The sequence below is a fragment of the Oreochromis aureus genome, linkage group 22 (assembly GCF_013358895.1).
Source record: "Oreochromis aureus strain Israel breed Guangdong linkage group 22, ZZ_aureus, whole genome shotgun sequence".
Taxonomy (NCBI): domain Eukaryota; kingdom Metazoa; phylum Chordata; class Actinopteri; order Cichliformes; family Cichlidae; genus Oreochromis; species Oreochromis aureus.
Genome location: NC_052962.1, coordinates 1,349,816 through 1,360,518, shown reverse-complemented (window position 1 = coordinate 1,360,518; position 10,703 = coordinate 1,349,816). Strand labels below are relative to the sequence as shown.

The 10,703-nt window shown below is 40.2% G+C and overlaps 1 protein-coding gene across 2 annotated transcripts in view; it reads left to right on the top strand.

The window, feature by feature from the left end:
* The window catches only part of thrb (thyroid hormone receptor beta), a 112,362-nt gene that overhangs the window by 1,885 nt on the left and 99,774 nt on the right, over window positions 1-10,703 (top strand). The window lies entirely within an intron of this gene.

Sequence of the window (10,703 nt, the reverse complement as noted above, 5' to 3'; positions counted from 1 at the left end):
ACCTGTTTGAATGTATTTAAGGTGGAGCCTTGACAGTTGTCAGTTTTGTCCCCTAATAAAGAAAAGCTGAGGGGTAATATGGCGTGCCGCAAAGTAGGTTTTTGACAAGTCCGTTAAGAAAATTCTGAGAGATCAAAGGTATTGTGCAGATTTCATTTCTAAGAAGCTTCTATCAGCTGTTCCATTATTCACAAGGGGTCGTGGCAGCAAATAGCTCTGCATATTTGATTTGGCAGATAATTATACCAGATGCCCTTCCTGATGCAATGCCAGGGACCTTTTGCATGTTAGACAACTGTGTAAACTATTACACTATTTTGCTACTGTGCTCAGTGACCGTGTACATTCTTATTTGTAGAGTCTACATGTTTCTGGGTCATGTTTATCAACCAGGGTAAGAATCCAGATCAATTCAGAAGATGGAATTTCAGAGTTCCCAGTCTGAATAGGGTTTCTTACTTGGAAAGTCAGAGCAGCACTACCAACAATCCAAGATGGCGGCAATGAACATAAACAGTAATAAAACTGAAACTTTGAAACTGTCATGCCACTTTTTCCATTTGTGACTCACTAAATAAGCACTGACCAGGCTCTATCATGAATGTACTGCAGCAGTCCAAAAACCCCAAATACAAGTCTTATGCTGCGATGCTTGTGATGCATGACGGCTCTACCTTACTAAGAAGCTTTCTTTTGAATGCACAAACTCGGGACTGAAAACACTTCCAAGTTCCGACATCCAATTTCCGAGGGAACTGTGACGCAGTCTCTTGTTTGTCCATTACTTGAAGTGATGATATAACAACGAGCAATAACATTACAGACCAGCCAACAATGCCCCTGTGATGAGTTCACACAGCAAGACTGCGTGAACTTATCTGTGTACGCAGTTAATGGGCATGCTAATGCAAACAAGGCACATTAAAACCACAAATACTATTTGAATTTAATGGGAGCGATTTGACTTTTTTACTACCGAAGACCTCAAACTGCTCCCAGGTGACTGCGCGTAGTTGTGGCAGACTGGCTAGCTTTGCCTGACAGTTTGCACTCGACCTCATTTACTAATTATTATTTAAAGAAGTTCCACACAGGGCTTATTGAAGCTGTAGTCACCTATGGTTTTATACTTTTACTCTTTTCATGTTTGTACAGTGCCAATAAATCTAATCAGTGTCACACTATCTCACAGTATATTTACTTGAAGTTGGTAGTCCATTCTTTTATTCGTGTTGTTTGCAAACAGCATTGCTAGGTGCCACCTTCCATTGCCACTAGATCGTCACATCTCACCAGGCACCGGTAAGAATGAGAGGAAAATGGATGTTTTAGAGCAGCGGTCCCCAACCTCCGGGCCACGGACCGGTACCGGTCTATGAGTCGTTGGGTATCAGGCCCTGAGAGTTGAGGCTCGGGTGTGAAATTGATGGTTTTCAGGGTTTTTTATTGTTAACTCGGTTTCCCTGGGTCTTTCCCGTGTTGTAGTTGTGCGTCTTATTTTGAAAGAAACGTTTACGCGTTACCATAGCGACCAGAGAGCATTAAGGGGCAGAGAGGAGGATGTTACTCTCAGTGTTGTTGGTGCATTTCAGGAGGACGCTGCTAATAAAGTTACACAATTACACAGTGAATTCACCTTTATTGTTATATTTACAAAGTACCACCGTTTTTGTCTCGGTCGTATCGTTTTACTTTGTTGTATCTATCCGCCACACATTAATGGCCGGCCTGTGAAAATACTGCCTGACGTTAAACCGTCCGTGGAGCAACAAAGGTTGGGGACCGCTGCTTTAGACAAAAAAAGGACTATTTGGTTAAAACCCATTCTCATCCTAGTGTGCAGCTAAAACGCACATTTCTCTTGTTTCCTCTGCTGTGGCTTATGTTAAATTTATTGAGTGTGGTGTGTGCAAAGTCTTTGGATACTTTCAGTATCTTTTTTTCTTTGGCCTGATTGTTTTTCGTGTCTAGAAGCCTTATTAAAATTTGTGTGCACATTCTTTTAATAACCATGCTGTGGTAGTCGTAATCATCATTTTTGCTTACAGAATGAGAAGTTTGGTTTGCTTGAACAAAGCAGTCTGGGTTGGAGTGAAATTCAGAGTTCATGGAAATGCACTAATTGTAATTTTTTTGGACTGATTTGAAGTGTATAAAGTGTATAAATTCCAGTTGTCTTTCTAAGAACTATACCTGACAGCATATACCAAGAAATTCTATTTTCTTTAATGCAAAATCTAATTTTCATTGTAAAATAAATTATTAAATGTATCCCAGATTGCTCTAATTTAAAGCATCTTCTCTCACTGGAACAGCAGATAGTAAAGTCACCTGCTTCTGGGAGGAGGGTTAAATTGTTAACTGAAAATGAGTCGCTGTGCAGCCAACTTCACCATTTTACTTTACCAAACAAGTACTTTGGATTATTTTGTGTCTTTGCTGACAGTGAGGAAATCCCATGCTAAGGACATGTTAGCGTGTAGGCGTGTGTGTGTGTGTGTGTGTGTGTGTGTGTGTGTGGCTACTTGCTTGTGCCACTGTGCATGTGTTGTGCATGGATGAAACAGACGGGCTTATAAATAGTTATATGGGAGGCTGAGCGATGATCACCGGTCCAGGAACGGTGAAATCTGCTGATTCTGGTCCCTGGTGGTCTGATTGGTGCGTCTCCAGAGTCTCCAGTGTCCCTGCATTAAATGTTTAGGATGATCTTCACCAGGTTGCTCTTACTCAGATGATGTAATGGAGGCCTTCACTGTCTCATTCAAAGTTTCAGTTGGCCATTCAAATGAGAAGCATTCAGCTGTGATTTAAGAGACCTTATAACTATGCTGAGATACCTGCGCTGTGCACCTGCTCCTCTTCTGTTCTGAGTGCTGTTGGCTTTGCAAGTCAGAGTGTGCATTTACATGCAAGTGCATGCAGACTTGGTTGAAGCTGTGCAATCCTCATTATGGTTCTTATGTGATAACCTTGTTGCATTCCAACGGATATGAATTTATCAGTTTTTTAAAGAGAAAATGTGATTCTGTGGTAGCAGAAACATTTTGGATCAGCCTGTATTTATTGACAGCTGCAAAGATATTAAGTGCAGTTGTTGGCCTGATATCTTAAGCCAAGAGTTTAAGATATTTGTTTGTTTTTGTGGTGAGCTATGTGTTGGAAGATGTAATGGCACAGAGAGCTGGATGTCAGGGCTTCATCACAGCCTAAAATCAATATTACAGTCCCTGAATTAGTCCAGGAATCAATCATAGAGTATTGTACTGAGAAGAACTGAACTGCACCTAATCACGGCCTACTACAATAACTGACTTACAAGATCACTACAAAAGAGCTCCTCTCATAGCAGAGTGCATTACACTCACTTTTTAGATGACTATAAACACAGTCTGGAAGCTCAAAGCTGACAGAAGGCAAAGTCTAAGTTAAAAATAATAATACAAGTGTAATGGTACCTACTTAAACTGTTTCTGTTAAGTTTATCTTTAGATTTTCACTTGGGAATAAAAACCTTTAATTGTTGTTGTTAAGGGGACATTTTGACCCGTTGGCATTTTAAAAATGGTAAAACTGTTAAAATAAAACCCATCTTTTGCTAAAATGGGCTAAAGCTTTAAATCCATAATTTGTTAATTTAGTTTTTGGTGTGTGGGCTGAAAAAACAAACAAACCACTTTTACTTAGAACAGCTAACCACATCATTTTGATCCAATACAAATAAATGTCAAACTGCTGCTACCACTGGGTTACTTACCAACATGATCATTTGCACACATTTTGATGGTAAGCTAGCTAAATGTGATTGGTAAATATACTGGACTTCTTCAGCTAGCTGCTTATTTATGATTTGGAAGACTGAAGGCTTACCATAGGGTTTTTTTGTCCTCCTAAGGAAGTTGTGATTTAAACTCTTATAGTACAATAAAATTCATGATTGCGTCATCATGAGGCCTAATGTGCCCTCTTCCGTCCTAAAATAATTTATTGCAGTTACCTTCATTTGTCTTGCAATTTTCAATATTCAGTAATGGGCACGAGTTAATGTTGTCCGTCCCGTTCAGCACTGGGACTTGTAAGGAGAGATTGGCTGGTTATTCGATCTAATAGACAAAGCTTTGTCTGGCTGTAATCAACTTCTCATGCATTTTGCAGGTGTTAGATTGGTGACACATCAACTGGGAGCTCAAGTGCAGGGATCCAAATGTCCACACTGAGGCAGGTCTGATGGCACTTCCCTTGGTCAGTGAGGGAGGATTAGAGCGGATGAAATCCTGGTTGTAGACTGAGTTTGTGCAACATGTCAAACTGAAAGATGGCTCTAATCGTTGCATTATGGCTTCCATAGTTGCATTGCCACACCATGTGCGCAGTGACAGTGAGAATATGTCAGTCTCTGCTACATCAGTTTTCACTATTTTTATTTGACCCTGTGATGTTTGGTTATAACAGGATTTTAGACAGGTTACTGGTAGCCACTTTTAAAATGAGCTAGCTGCCTGCTGTCTGTTTATTACTGAACACAGTGATGCCCATAGAGGCAGCTGTTGTTATGGAGTTTCCTGTTTGGCTCTGGTGAGCGCTCGACCGACAGAACCTTGCTTAGCGCCAGTACTTCAGGCGGCTGGGCCGTGGTATGCTGTGACTACACAGGGGGAAAACATAAAGTCTATCGATATACATCACTTATAGGAATAGGGGTGGAGTGGTCTAGTTCCTTGGGATTGTTAGTCTGCCTCCGTGTCCGTCCCGCCTATCAGGTCTTGCACTCGTGCTACAATCAGCTGATTTCAGTTGGTGTGTCAGAGAAGGGAAATAGCGACACAGGCTAAAGCATGGATTATTTTTATTGCACAAAAGGACACGATAAATGGTAAATGTCCTGCATCCAGGATAGAAACAACCTCACTGTGCTGCTAACACAACTTTGGTTCTCTGCAAGCATCTGCACAGACAGCATGCTAACGCTAAGCTAGCCAAGAACCCAGAGTGAAACCTGAGTGAATGCTGAACACGAGCAGCCAGTCCCTGAACGTCAACAGGTAACAAACAGATGAGCAGTCAGGCTGCAGCCTCCCCTTCTCCCTGTTCAGGTTCCTAAAGCAGAATCACTGTGTCGATCACTTTTTGTGCTGCTTTTCAGTTTCACGTTGTGCGGTCAGCTTTGTATTCACTAAGATCTTAGAGACGTGTGTGTCCTCATCAGGGATTTGAGTTGGTGTGTGAGGGTGTAGCCTCAGGTTTATATTGTTAAATTATGAGACCGTGTGTTTCACAGAGTAACATGAAAGTAACGTTACGAGTAGAGTAATGAATTACTTTTCCCTGGGAGTGATTACGTAATGTACTGCATTACTTTTAAGAAAAGTGTTCTGTGTAATATGTGTAATCATGACAAATAGAAAGGAGCATACCTCCACAAACATGCACAGCATCATATTCATTTGCATCAATGGAATTTCTTTATTGCTGCTTAGTGATGAGGGTGACTCTCAAAACGGAGCCAATGAGAATCAATAATTCATATAAATCAAATCATTGGAAAGCTTGAAAGTTCATTTTCACTCCAAAGTGAAGGTATAAGTCATTTATTTATTTTCTGTCAAAAGTTAAACAATGTACAGATAAATGTACTATGGAACATCATACCACAGTATTTTAAATATAAAAAAATATGAGTTGAATAAAATAAATGTTAAAATAAATAAATTCTGACCAAAAACAAACAAAATGGAAAACTACATTCTTTGGTCACTTCCAAATAAGTAATGTAGATATTAGTACATAATACTATAGCATTTCTATATATTCAATGAACTTTTAGACGTAAACAAAGGGGAACATAAAGAAAACTGACGACTGTGTCAGGCTAAATAAATAAAATAATAAATAAAACTTCAAAGAGGCACAAAAAGGCGGCGCTGCCTCAGTGAGGTGGGCTGTGAGGCTTGTAGCTGTGATCCACTCTGTGGCACAAACTGTACCTGGATCAGTGAACTTAGTGTGTGTGCAGGTCACGCGTGCACTTATGTTGCCTTTGTGAAAAAATGCTCTGAACATGGCCGCAGAGTACGCTATTCTGCTTCTTTGTCTGACTTTAAATAGATAATAATCCTAATGTAAGTCAGTTATTCTCTCGATAATTATATATATCACAGTGTAGTGCATTTTCTGTAACTTCTTTTACATTTAAATTAAGTCATCAAAAATGTCATTATTTGGCGTTATGTCGCACATGCACAGGAGCTGAGCTATCAGGGAGAGACGAGCTGTCGGCAGGAAACCAGCCGTCTGTCTCTGGACACGCTGTTTGACTATGTTGCTGTGTACTGGGCCACATTGCGGATTTCCTCCAATACTTTGGCCTGTGATATACACTTGTGTGAAGTGTTTTCAGCTGGGCGTTGTGTACCTGGAGTCGAATGCTTTGACCAATGCACAGAACCCCATAGTTATCAAAATAAGTTGTCAAGTCTTTATTTTATGGTGCGCTGCGTCTGTCACAATGTGGCTAGAATGAGTTCTGTCGACTTTATTTTGACAATCTCTCATATTTCTATAGAGGAAAAGTTATTTTGAAATGATTATCATTTCATTGCCCTGTCCTACAAACTCACAACTCACTAACTGGCCTTGAGGAGTCAGATGAGCTTGGGCATAGTAGAGATGATCATGTGTGGTAAATCAGTCCTGCCTAACCTCCCTGTGGTCCCGCGTTGTTGCTGACACAGCACTTAATCTGCTGTGTTTTTTATAAAAGGCCTTTGGATCTCAGTTCCCATCCACATGAATGCAGCATTCCTTCAGTTGTGCTTGTCAATGAGCTGATGCCTTAAATGTTCTTCAGGATAAACACGTTCACTAAGTTTTCATGTGTCTAAGAGAAGCTGGTAAAATATGAATGCCTCAGTTATTTCCACTTTGAGCAATGAACTTAGTGAGCAGCAGTAAGAGCACGGTGACGTCTGAGCCTTTAGGTTTTTTCTCTCACTGTTGGCTGCCCTTACTTATTGCCCTAAGTAGATGTGGGGTCTTGTTGAAGCTGAAGGCAAGACCTGCAAGCAGTACTCAAACATGCAGTGTTTTGTAGGTTGTAAACCCTTTAAACTAGTGGCAGCTAGTTTTTTTGTTACTCAAACGACTGGAGAACTGGGCAGGTCTTAACTGGTTCAAAACATACTTAGAAAACAGGAAATACTTTGTATCAATAGGTAACTTCACATCTGAGCAGACAAGTGTCACATGTGGAGTTCCCCAAGGTTCCATCTTGGGACCCCTTCTGTTCAACATTTACATGCTCCCACTGGCACAGATTATAAAGAACAACAAAATAAACTATCATAGCTATGCAGATGACACACAAATATATATCACAATGTCACCAGGAGACCGAGGCCCTGTACAGGCTCTTGGTAAATGCATTGAGGAAATTAATGACTGGTTGTGCCACAATTTTCTCCAGCTAAACAAAAATAAAACTGAGGTAATAGTCTTTGGTGCAAAAGAAAAACGATTACAGGTCACCAGAGAACTTCAATCTATACACCTAAAAACCACAAACCAGGCGAGAAATTTGGGTGTAGTGATGGATGCAGACCTAAACTTAGAAAAACACATTAAGACAATAACAAAATCAGCTTACTATCACCTCAAGAATATTTCAAGGATAAAAGATCTGATGTCTCAACAGGACCTGGAAAAACTAGTCTATGCATTCATCTTTAGTAGGCTTGATTACTGTAACAGCATCTTTACAGGTCTACCTAAAAAATCAGTCAGACAACTACAGCTCATTCAGAACTCTGCTGCTAGAGTCCTCACTAAGACCAAAAAAGTGGACCACATCAGTCCAGCTCTGAGGTCTTTACACTGGCTGCCTGTCCGGCAGAGGATAGACTTTAAAGTTCTGATGCTGGTCTATAAAGCTCTGAATGGTTTAGGACCGAAATACATCAGTGACCTCCTGATCCAGTATGAACCTTCCAGATCCCTCAGGTCATCTGGATCCGGTCTGTTATCAGTCCCCAGAGTCAGAACCAGACACGGAGAAGCTGCATTCAGCTTTTATGCTCCTTATATCTGGAACAAACTCCCAGAAAGCCTCAGATCAGCTGAAACACTCAGTTTATTTAAATCCAGGTTGAAGACTCACCTGTTCTCAGCTGCATTTGAATAAAGCACCAAAGCCACACTTAAGTTTAAATTTCAAAACCTACTTTTTAACTACTGATTTTATCTACTGTTCTGATTTTATATACTGTTTTGTTTGTTTGTTTGTTTGTTTGTTTGCTTGTTTTAATCAAATTTAAATCATGCTTTTTGTTTTTGTTTTTAATGTCTCTGTAAAGCACTTTGAATCACCTTGTTGTTGAATTGTGCTATATAAATAAACTTGCCTTGCCTAAAACACTTGAAAGTCTCCGTCAGGATGGAAACTGAAACAAACCTGATAAACTGTTTTATGTTTCTGTGCTGGAGTTTCACACAGTTTCATTGGATGACTGAGTGAGTGGTTAATTAAGTGGCTGTACAAACCAAACAGGTGAGCTGAACAGGTGTAAAAAGACAAAGCTCAGTAACAGCCTTTCTAGTTTGAACATTATGCTCTTTTTATTGGACCTGATACTTCATATATCCCACAGACCACATCTGTCTGTGTTCTGATCAAAGGATTTATCCAGCTGATGGCTCAGACATGTTGTGTTTCATCACACTGGCTCTTTCTTTCAAATGCAAACCTCTGCTGTTCTTGACCGTAGTTAAAGCTCAGCTTTATGCCTCAGGGATGTGCGATTGGGAAATCTTATCTTCAAAAGACAGCTGAAGTCTCATCCCTGTGAACCCAACACGGGGTTCTATGAACTTGTTATGGATTTCATTATTTCATGTAGGGCTGCCACAAACGATTATTTTGATAGTCGACTAGTCACTGATTATTTTTGCGATTAGTCGACTAATCAGATCATGCATCCATTGGATGTAAAACGTACAGCTTATTTCACCAGCATGCGTCTGCTCTTATATAACTATCATTAGCTTACAGCTTTAAGTGTTTAAGGTATGTGCTAACTAAAATTAAAGACAAGATGATAGTTTATTAAATTTTAATGACATTTGTAGTTTGTTTGGTGGAGTTTAAAAAACTCAGCCGTCTGCTCCTTGCTATCTAAAATATAACAGGACACCGGAGTATATTCTCGAGCATCTCACATTTCTGATAATCATTTGTCTGCTTGATGTTTATTCAGCTGTGTAAAAACTAGAACTTTAATCTCAGCCAACCCGATTTACTCAGGAACAAATAAAATACTAAAAAAAGCCAAACAATATCATTTTTAAGTTACCTAAGTGACTAATATATCATGTTTAACCTGAGTAGCGAAAGACCGCGGTGGGTTTGAAAACGATTTGCCGGCAGTCCGGTGTTCTCACCGGCTCTAGTGAGCCGTCAACCCCAGCTAGCTATCGAGCTGGTGGGTAACAGACGTCTCTGAAAACGTCGGAGCACTTTTGAAAATATGTGATGTCTTGATAAAATGAGCAGATATTTGAGGTTTACACAGCTACATTCTCGCCTGAAAATATGTTAAACGTTTATTTTGTGACCCAGAAAGAATAATAAGAGTGATATTAAAACTAACTAGCTGCCGCCATTGTTGAAAACTGAGCAGGGCCGCGCTATGAATTCTGGGACACAGCTTCTTCTTCTTCGGGGTTTAACGGCAGCTGGCATCCTTGTACATGCAGTGCTGCCATCTTCTGTTTCAGTCCGTAATTAAACTCTTAAATCCTACTACTTACTCCTGCGTCTTTTGGGATCTTACAAAGCTTCAAACGACGCGTCGACTATTAAATTAGTCGTCGACGATTTTAATAGTCGACGTAATCGTGACTAGTCAACTAATCGTGGCAGCCCTAATTTCATGGCAGAACTGTTGTATTTTGCATTTTACTATGGTTGGATTGTTGTTCCTAACGTTTTCTCCCTGCTGCAACATCTTTGGCAGTTACTAAAAGTTTGACTAATGCAACAGTTTGTGTCCAAAATGCTACGATTATGTGTTCTTTTATGGAATTCAAATAGTGGTGTTGCCACTCTGCTCAGGAATGCTTGGACACAGCTGGAGCGTGCTGCAGCAGCTGTTTAGAAGATCAAATCTGTCAGTTTTTGCTGTGCAGAGATGTACTCGTCATAAACACAAACCTTTGTGTTGCATTGGTCATTATCAGGGCATCAAGTAAACAAAATGTATACCCTTTGGAATATGGAACCTCACATAACATGGCAAAGGTTAAATGTAGTGCGTGAATAGGCAGGGGGATTTCAGGCACAGCTAGTGTCTGTTTGGATACATGACATCAGTCCATCAAACCTGTCAGTGTTGCCACATCTGTAACAAGATCTTTGTGTCTCCTGGAGGTTTTCCAACAGTTAACTAAAGCTAACACTTATGCTAAGCAATATTTGGCTGCTTTTCTTTCAGTACTTACTGCAAACCATGCTCAGCTGGATCCAAGCCTGAACTCTGATTGTTAAGTTAAAATGGTCCAACTAAACGTCTTTTCATAATATGGATCACTGCAAAAGTCTGCTTGCTATGTACTTGAACAGTATGTTCTCAAAAAATGTAGACGGGTAGAAATCCTGCCAGTTCTTTTTTTGCCGATGATGTGCAAAGCTGTCAGCTGAGCGATCAGCAAAG